This window comes from Cydia pomonella, chromosome 1, assembly GCF_033807575.1.
Source record: "Cydia pomonella isolate Wapato2018A chromosome 1, ilCydPomo1, whole genome shotgun sequence".
Taxonomy (NCBI): domain Eukaryota; kingdom Metazoa; phylum Arthropoda; class Insecta; order Lepidoptera; family Tortricidae; genus Cydia; species Cydia pomonella.
The window spans coordinates 23631961-23643066 of record NC_084703.1 but is presented as its reverse complement, the minus strand read 5'-3'; the positions used below and the strand labels follow the sequence as shown (position 1 = coordinate 23643066).

The 11106-nt window shown below is 35.7% G+C and overlaps 1 pseudogene; it reads left to right on the top strand.

Annotated features, from left to right (window-relative positions):
- Window positions 1-3634: 3634 nt before the first annotated feature.
- LOC133529678 (uncharacterized) lies at window positions 3635-4771 on the top strand (annotated as a pseudogene).
- The last annotated feature ends 6335 nt before the right edge of the window (window positions 4772-11106 follow it).

Here is an 11106-nt window from a genome sequence, read left to right as displayed (position 1 = left end):
CAAAACTCCTAGCGTTCTTTTCGCGGATTAGCAAAGTAATATTTTGTGTTTTAATTAATATGGATGTCCACAAAGTAACGCCTGATTCTATTCATTATTAGAAAATCAGGAACAGAATTTATATATCAAGTATTAATATTTAATTTTATACCAAGACTTAGGGCATCTTGTTTATTTATAAGTTTTTTATTTCAGTGTTTTTATTATGTTTTACCTACTTGTATGTCTGATATACAAAAAAATAACGAAAAATAAGGTTTTTACTGAACCAGACATTAGATTGAAATCCATTTATTGGGGCGCTATGGTACTACATGCACATATTTATGCCAGTAAAACTACATGCAATGTTGGTGCAGGCCGCATTAACAGTGACGGCCGGTGTGTTAAGATATATTTGGCCACTTTGGCTGTCACTATCCATTTGATGCTAACTGTACTTAATTGTGAGAATGTTCATTACCGTCAGTGGGCAAAAACAGCTCCCCACTACTACGTTCTATTTATATAAATACAAACAACAAACTGCAACAAATTATTTGATTATTTCATTAAACAATAACATCCACATAGCACATTACGAGTATAAACGATCACCGCTAGCCAAAAAATATCTGTCCGATACATAGATATTATTACGCGGTACAAAGCAACTAGGCCAGTGGTTTATATTATTTTATACAAGATTTTCCTTTTCAAATTAACAGCAATAGGTACGTATCACGTAATTATACAGATATTGATTTACACTTTCACAATTTTTACATATGATTAGGATTATGTACTTTGAGCAATCTGTTATGTTCTATATATGATTATAGAAATGGTTCACAATGCGTATACTTGCAACAATTTTACTGTCACCGGGCATAACAGGGTTGATTGATTGGTTGATTACGAACGTATCGCACGCACACGGTTGCAGAACTGCTCAAACCTACAATTTTTTCTACGTTCAGTCAGATTAGATAAGTGCGTAACGTCAATGTACCTGCACGGCTACCACGAGTTGGCATATGTCATTTACGTTAGCGACTGCGTAAACTCGATGGCATTCCTTCTCTATTGCACCAATCCATCCGTACGAGCGAGATGGACTGCGATCGAGTTTACGCAGTCGCCGCAGGGTGGACGGTGTGATTCATCTTTACAATCCGTCGTTACAAACAGATCGAAACGATGGATTGTGTATTGTCGTTATCGATACACTTAATCGAAGATGACATCGGCAACGCTGAAACGCTATTGTATGACTCTTTACGATCAACGATTTGATTTTTGTCTCATTCTCGACGCAAGCGCCTGGAGCGCATCCCTCGCGCATCGATCGTAACGACCAATTGCTCCGTGTATGAGCGCTGCATCCCTCGATGGTGCACCGATCGTAACGATCAATTGCTCTGCGTGTTCACTTGCAATTTCGAAGCTATTGATTGTCGCGATTCCCGTTAGATTTAACGAAGCGATTAATCGTACCATTAGTGAATCCCTTAACGTAAACGTCAAGTATCAACTCATGGTACGGCTACTGGAGGAGTGGTTTTAGATCTAGGCTATACTGATATCTAGAATTAGGAGGATACTTTATGATTTAAGAATATTTTCGTGAAAATGACTAAAATAAACACTTGTGTGTGATGAAATGACAATGACATTTTATTATGATACCTTACATAGGTACTATGGAAGATAGAGGCAAGGAACAGAAACTCCTTAGGCAGGATTGTTGCAAAAGTGTCCAGCTGTCAGCCAGGGGTGCGACACTTAGCATAGGAATAGGATAGTATAGAACGACTGTCAAACTTCAAAAGTGTGACCAAATATGAAATGCAAGTGTGTGCGTAAATTGTCTATGTGCGAACAAAAGTAGTGATGTCATGTTAAAACATATTAATAATCTATCGATGTTTATCTGCTTTATCGACTACTTTTTCAAATGTGTTTTTATAAAAAATGTTACAGGTATGTTATTAATATTATTAGACCCTGTTAGCGCCTATAGTACCTTATATTTTCTTTTACAGCAGACGCATCGTAAATAACAATACTGATAGTGATAACCGAGGCTACAGACGATACAGTCAGCATCAAAATGGTCAAATATATACACATGTATATATATATATTGTTACTTAGTTTATAGTACATATGGAGCTACTTTACCGCACTAGTGCGATAATTAGCACATTACGTAACTATGTCAAAAATTTAAAGGGCCATATGTATTGTAAAGAAATCATCAGAACTTACAAAAATCAGCAAAAGAAGCTCACACCAGCTCCACATATTGACATACAATGTTAGAACTCTATCATCACACGAACGATTAATCGAACTTAATGAAGCACTAGCGAATATAAAATATGATATCATAGGTTTATCAGAAATACGATGCCTTGGTAACGAAATTTCAGAATACGATCACTTTATTCTGTGTCACACGGGTCAAACGCCAGGAAAATATGGAGTCGTTTTTTTTTATAAATAAACACCTAAAAAATAATATCGAGAGCTATGTTGGAATCTCTGAACGAGTCGCACTTCTCTACATCAGAATTTCAAATAAACCGCTCACCATAATACAGGTCTATGCACCCACAGAGGCGGCGCAAGAAGAATAAGTTGATACTTTCTACGAAGACATCTACGAAGCTATAAGTATGGCATACGAAGATTACATCTTAATGGGGGACTTCAATTCAAAAATAGGCAAACCACAAATGGACGAACATCTTGTATCAAGGCAATATGGCTATGGTGAAAGAAACGCACGAGGACAGAGGCTCATAGACTTTGCGTTGGAAAACAAGCTAGCAATTATCAACACTTTTTACAAGAAAAAACCCAAAAACAGATGGACGTGGCGCTCGCCAAATGGGCAACATAGTAACGAAATAGATTTCATTATGTCTAAGCGTCTACAAATATTAAAAAATATCGAAACTGAATCTAGATTATCCGTCAGACCCCAGACCACTCAGAGGTACAATAACACTTGCTACACCGAGAAAAAGTAGAGCTAACTACATAAATAAACAATACAGTATTCTTAAAAGCGAAGAAGAGATATCACGGTATAGAGAATACCTGACATATAACATAAATACTCTAGAGGACAACAATAAAGAGGAGACGGTACAAACCTATTATGACAAAATAATCAACATTATTCGAATAAGTCTAGGTACAAAGTGCTTGTAAAAAAGATTCACCTAGAGAACGTAGTATACTGACAGAACGCACGAAAAATCTAATAAAAAGAAAACAAGAGTTACAAAAAACTAAAAATAAATCTAGATCACAGAAAAACGAACTCAAAGCATTATACAAATTAACCAGCAAATATATAAAAATAGATTATCAAAACCACAGATTTATAACCTAAGAAAGACATTGAGAGCAGAAAGGAAGCACAAAAAAAGGGTATGAAGAATTACGAACAAATAAGACATGGATCAAAAGTTTAAAAAAAGAGGAAGAAACGAAAATAAGCCGTGCAGAAATCATAAAGGTTGCAACAGATTTTTACAGAAACTTATATAGCGCTACAATAACACATAGGGGTCCAATAGAGAACTATTCATTGAAACCTCAGGGATCAAATGAAATATCAGTAATAATAATATATAAACTTTTTTCAACGATTATAACCCAGAGAATAAATGTATCACTAGAACAGAAAAAACCCATCGAACAAGCCGGATTTAGAAAAGGTTTTTCTACAATGGATCATATCCATACGTTGGAGTTAATAATAGAGAAATTTCAGGAACAAAAACGACCACTGTACGTAGCTTTTATCGATTATCAAAAAGCTTTCGATACTGTGTCCCACGAAAGTATATGGACAACACTAAAAGCTCAACAGGTAGAGACAAAATACATAGATATTCTAAAATCTATATACACTAAGAGCACGAGCCGAGTTAAACTAGAAACGATTGGTCCAAGCTTTCAAGTAAAAAGGAGTAAGGCAAGGCGATCCCTTGTCCCCAAGAATTTTTATTGCTATTTTAGAAAGCATTATTAGTAATCTAGATTGGCAAAAACAGGGCTTACTGATACAAGGAAAAACCTTAAGTCACCTTAGATTTGCGGATGATTTAGTACTAAGAAATAACAATGAACTAGAAGTAGAGCGGAGAGTCAAAATTACATGGAATAAGTACTGGAGTTGTAAGGAAGTGTTTAAAAGTAAAATGCCAATAAAGCTGAAAAGGAAAGTTATGAACACATGTATAATTCCATGTTTAATATATGCAAGTCAAACGTGGAAATTCACCAAAAAAATCCAGAATCTAATAACTACATGTCAAAGAGGTATGGAACGTAGCATGTTAAACTTGAAAAAAATTCAAAAGATACGACACACAAGGATAAGAACAGCGATTAAAACTATAGATGCTCTCAACCAAGCTCAAAAGTTGAAATGGCGATGGGCCGGACATGTGGCACGACTTAAAGACCGCAGATGGACTAAAATCGTCACATTATGGAAAGGGCCTCAAGGCAAGCGACGCAGTGGAAGATCACACTCACGCTGGGACGAGGACATCATAAAACTAGCTGGACCAAACTGGTATCAAACCGCACTAGACCGATCAAAATGCCAAACTTTGGAAGAGGCCTTCACCTGAGAGGGGTTCCTGTTACATATCTACAAATTATTTAGAAAATAACTAACAATTCCAAAACTAGTATGTAAGCAAAAAAAACAAAAATGATTTACTAACTATCATAAAGTAAGAAACAAATAATTGTAATAATTTAGCGGGAAATAAAAGGCTTTTTATTTTATATTATTATGTATTGTAAAACCTTGTATGGTACATTTGCGAATAGGTAATTCGCAACTCGTGTCGACTTAAAATCATATCGCCACTCATTGCAATTTTTTATTTTTCGCACCTGGTTTGGTGTTCTGGGACGTTTAGTAACTAAAATACTCGCTAATTGACTAAATTACTAATGTAGTTAGTCCGAACAAGCATTAAGGAACGCGGCGCTGTCGGTAAAGCAGGTGACTCGCGTTGATAAAGCAGGTTTCTGTCGTATGCGGGTGTGAGTGGTGTAACACGTGCAATGTAGTTAACACAAACACACGCTAAGACTTAACAGTAGGCGCAAAGTGTTGACTTACCAAAGAAAATTTGAATCGCGCGCCTTTTCCTACTGACAAGTTGGGTTGGGTGTGTATAAGCTGTCTTATATTTCCTTGTATTGGCGGCAAAGCCGTGGAAAGGTGGTTAAAATATAAGTACTGTGTTGGAAAGTGAAGTTTAAATAATTTAAACTATTTATCGCTAAACATGTGCACCTTCAAAAAAGGTATTATAACAATCGTTATTATTTTAAGTCGGTTATAAAGGTTAATATCTTAATGATATCATGTGAACAATTAATTCCATACCTACTAATATACCGACGAGTTATCGATACAGTCATGTGAACATTTTGTCAAGCCCTAACGTAAAGTAACAGTTTACGTTTTTACACAAAATATTCTAAATTATTGACTAATATGATAAAATATTAACACACAATTGAAGAAAAACTTATAATGAACTGTATAAATTGACTATTTACACTTTTTATGCTGTTAACTTGATAAAATAACGTTACGAAAATTTCGCTAGGAATATCATAAATACCTGTGAAATCAGTATTTTTCCTGGTTTTTTTGGCCCTGAAAAACTACAACCCGACACACAACATGACACCATCTTCACTAAATTACTTAATATATATATTTTTCTTTTTGATTCCCTTAAATTTTTCACATCAAAAAATACGGCAATTTGATCTTGGCCGACTCGGCCGACTTTGAACTCAAAAATGGTCACGTTTTCTCATATGTAGTCTGCCTCTTTCGCACTCATGGCTTGTTCATATACGTGATAGCTTCCCTTTCGCACACTTCATCTGTCTGTCAAGCGAAGCGTTTGACATGTCTCTGATACTTAGAAACGTAGTTAACATTAGTAAAGATGGCGGCGGATTCTATTAATGGCATCCGATAACCTACTTTTTCTTTTCGGAAAGTTGACTACCGATTGTGCAAACTACATCACCAGATGTCACTATAAAATTGGTACAATTTAAAGGCATGAATACAACATTTAGAAGGTTGCATATACCTCGTATGTCAAGACCTATCTTTATTCATAATTTTGTTACCTAGCAACTGTTGTTTACTGTCAAAGAAATGTAAACAGAGATGTGATTGATATGAACTTATTCTTTTTCTATTAATTTTAAATTGCAGGGCAGAGCAGAGTAAAATCGGAGCAAGCATTAAACACGAGTCAAATTCAAATAGGGAAATTAGAATCCCAATAGTTCTAGTGTTACAAATCCTGGAGGTTTAAAATTTTAACAGTGTTCAAGGCAATGCCGGGAGGTTTAGATATTTTCGAAGGTAAGAAGAAAATACCATCCTCCTTAGCGCTCATGCAGCGATGAAAACAAGCGATGATTATTTTAATGTTCTTTACGACAAACATTTCCGCTGACACTCTGCCAGGATTTATGCAATTTGATACCGCTAAGTTAGACGAGATAGAGTGCATCTATGGAGATACTTGCGTAGACGAGACATACGTCCTATGCCTGAAATTCATTAGTACAAGAAGTACCCGAACCACGACATCATTACGCATCGCAAGTGTTTATTTTAAAGAATATCTGGTGCGAATTGTTTACGGAGCTAGAGAGCGAGACGAAATTACCAGGAATGCTCCTAATGTGTCCTTACTTTACCTCCCGGAATATCTTGAAATTAAATCCAGTTGGATGTTAAGGTCAAAGAAGAAACGCTCAGTTGAGAACTAGGCAAGTCAGTTATGCGCACATGAAAGAGTTCTAAGTCAGACTGAGACACAAGTCACAGAAGAGGAAGCTAATGCAGTTTTGTACATAAAGATGACCAAAGGTAAAAAAAAGTACAATTCAAGTACTTACAATACCTGGTCTATTACTATCTTGTATACCAAATTGAAAACAATAAACATATACTTGCTTTACTATAAAGTATGTCTTTTTTGTGGTTTCCATTCTTTAAAAACTTTTCTACATAATATTAGGTCTACTAGGGCGGCTTACAAGTTTATATTTTGTTTGATATCTTGTAAACAAAAAACTATCAAGGTTACAAGAAAAAAAAAAACAAAAAATTAACTTGTAAATCGCCCAAGAAGACCTCATATTATGTAGTACGAGTAAGTACCTACACATACGGATGCATATGTAGATGTGCACGCACATATACGTAGCTAGTTTCGGATGCAAACCAGAGATAGCGCTTCGAAATTAGTTTCCTTAAAATGCTTCAAGAGGGCTCTCTTTTGCTATATACTTACTTTACTCTTTACTGTCAGCTATAAATAATAGTTCCAAATCTCTCCAGAGTAGCGCTAGAGTAGCTAAGAATCTAGGCGTTTTTGACGGAGTGAAGTGCGCTGTCTATGATTACATTTTTTTCTAAAGTATTCTAGGTATTGTAGCGTCACCTATTTATGGTTTTTTGTCGGACACTTTTTGGTATATGGAGATTTTGTTCCTTGTCTCTACCTTCCATAATAGGTACATTTAGTTCTTTACTATACGAATATTCTGGCAAAGGTCGTTTTACGAAAGCTACGCAGATTTTCAATAAAAATGTTAAGAGTTCTTATCTCTTGCCAGCTCTTATGAATTTACCTATAAAATAAATAGTTAAATAAATGGTTGTAAGAAGTATATGATCTATACAATAAAGCGGTAATTTTTAGTTTAAGTACTCTTTCTCATTCTGAATACATCTCACAAAAATGTCACTTCTGCGGACAAAAAAATCAAAGTTAACGACTTGGGTAGGTACATAATATACATAGGTATATTACGTTTTTAGGGTTCCGTAGTCAACTAGGAACCCTTATAGTTTCGCCATGTCTGTCTGTCTGTCTGTCCGAGGCTTTGCTCCGTGGTCGTTAGTGCTAGAAAGCTGAAATTCGGCATGGATATATAAATCAATAAAGCCTACACAGTCGTACAATAAAATATATAAAAATATTTTTTTTGAGGGTACCTCCCCTACGCGTAAAGTGGGGGTGTTTTTTTTTTTTGCTTCAACCCTACAGTGTGGGGTATCGTTGGACAGGTCTTTCAAAACTAATGGGGGTCTTCAACAAACATTTTTTGATAAAGTGAATATATTCGGAGATAATCGCTCCGAAAGAGAAAAAAAATGTGTCCCCCCCCCTCTAACTTTTGAACCATAGGTCCAAAAAATATGAAAAAAATCGTGGAAGTAGAGCTTAAGAAAGACATTAAATGAAAACTATAGCGGACATGATCAGTTTAGCTGTTTTTGAGTTATCGCAAAAAGTTTCTCCCATAGTAAAAAGACTTACTTTAGGTACTGATTATGCAAAGCCTATTTGTTTAACTCGCGTGAAAGGTACCGTTTCATCCCTTGGTTAACAATTTACTATACTTTAAGCTCCAGTTTAGCTTATTGTGACGGAAGAGTAACTACGGAACCCTACACTGAGCGTGGCCCGACATGCTCTTGGCCGGTTTTTCTTATATGAAATGTATTATATTGTATGTAAGAAATGTATTCCGCCTTTACAGGGTGCAGACCAAAATTCGCTTTTGATTCGCTGCGATGACGAAAGACGCGAACGAGTTAAGCATTTAATAAATTGTGCAAGATATTTACCTAATTAGTTTTTACAAAAGGATAATTCAATTAACACCACATTTAATTAATTTATTATTGGAACTGGTAATAATTAAGTAGCTGAGTAATGTTAGAGATCCTTTATAGATAATTAAAGCAAATAAAATCGAAAATGTTATTTACAGTACATATGTTGCTACTTTACCGCACTAGTGCGAAAATTAGCATATTACGTTACTGTGTCGAACATTTAAAGGGCCATATGTACTGTAAAACGTTGTACGATACATGTGCGAATAGGTAATTTAGAGTTGATTTCCTATTTTTCGCACTTGTATCATAATGTACTATTACAGTATATATAGTGCAACATTCCCGCACGCGTGCGGATAGGAATAGAGATTGTATGCAATCTAAATAAAAGTGTGCAAAAAATGTGTGAAAATAAATATGGTCAGGCTAGCAATGATAATAATAAATTGAAGGGAGTAATATGGGGGGAAAGGGACCCATCACAAATAAAAGAATATGTATACATATGTCATAACAAGTTGAAACACATTGATTTTCCTAGGGAATTGGAAGTATGTTGTGAAAAGTTATGTAATAATAATTGTCATAGGAAAATCATTGACCAACTGTATAATTATATTGCGGGGGCACTCTAATACAATCATAATACCTAACATAATATGGATGTAATTTGTCTGAAATAAATGCTTTCATTTCATTTCATTTCATTTGACAGCCCAGACAGTGCAAGGATTATTTTTAACGTCAAACTTCTATGAAATTATGATGTTTACTTTAACACTTGCACAAGCTGGGCTATCAAAATCGTTGCCAACTTAGTTTGGTCTGACTCTAATCAATATATGTTTTAAAAAAATGTAATTGAGATGAATATTTGTCACTCCTAAGCTGAAAAGTTCACCAGGCCGCGTAGCCAACGTTACAATCGTTAGAGCTCCGTAGCGTAGCGTAGTCATCTCTCTCTTCCATATGTGCGACTGTGACAGTTGCGTTTCGTTCGCCACGGAGCGTGAACGATAGGCACGTTAGCTACGCGGGCAGGTAGGCAACTGGCCAATTCGAACGTACACTGACATCAGAATGATGTTATCGTGTATTTCGCTCGTACTTGTCCGTCGTATTCCTACTTATCCCTTACCTAATTATAAATTGACTAATACCTATCTTTATATCTGATTGAAGAGCAAAAGCTTTCAAGTATTCGTCTATCTCCATTTGTCGTTATCGCCCTTGCAATTAACGGCATCATAGATGAAGACGACACAAGAATCGATTTTTGAAGTTCGTGGTGGCCACAACGTCTTCGGCTTGATACTTAAGCCACGTATTCATTCACTATAAACATTTTGTTTATAAATAGAAATCCACGTGTTTCTGAAAACAGAAACAGTTGCGGTAAACACTGTTATATCTCTCAGACCGTCCAAACTATGTGAGCTGAACCATTGTTTCTGTAAAAATCTTCATAGTGTTTCAGAAACAGTGTATCCCAAAAGTTATTTATAGTAAATACGTGGCTTTAGGTATTTTCTTATTAAGACAGACAGTTTTTTTATTAAATATAAGTCAATAAATTTGGAGTCGTTGGTAATATGTTATTAATACCACTAATACCAAGTATATCTTCGATCAATCGACGAGTGATCAATCGATCACTCGTCGTGTTATAGATAGTAACTAAAGTCTACGAGCATACACTTGTAAACAAGTTGTAAACAAAGCATCCGGCAAAACTGGTCCACATCAGAGTTGAAGCAAAAACTTAATGCGATAATGCGGTCATTTTATTTATATACTAGTAGTTCGCCCCGAACTGGCAACTCGCGGTTCGCTAAAAACTCTAGGTATAGAGTAGATTGAATAAAAAATGTGGAAATTCAAGATGTTAAACGACCTTAAGATCATCAGTTATAAATTTTGGTCATGATCAGACCAATGATTTCAAATAAGGAGAAATTCAATGTGCGTGAATCCAGTAGGGTTAAGATGGTCGGCTCTTTAACATTTGTCACCATGTCTGTCACGTTCTAACAAGTATGTAAGCGCGAAAGTGATGGGCATAGTGACAAGTGATAAAAATGGAATCATGCTGCCACCGCAGACATGTTAAAAACAGCAAGAAGGGTACGTTGGAATTGAATAATCTGAGTTACCCTTCGGCTGAAAACGAAAGAGTTGAACTAAATAGCAAGACCCTCACAAATATCGAGAACGTAACTTACTTTCTATGCATCTCGCTCGTACTCGCATATAAGTGCGAGCGAGATGTATCTATAGAAAGTAAATTACGTTCTCGATAACGTATAGGTACCTATGTCAGTTTTGACACTGTTAGTGACTACTGGTACGGGTATAGCGTTCAGTTTAAAAACATCGAAATGCCGAGGCTTGACCCTAGCCAGTCGTGTATA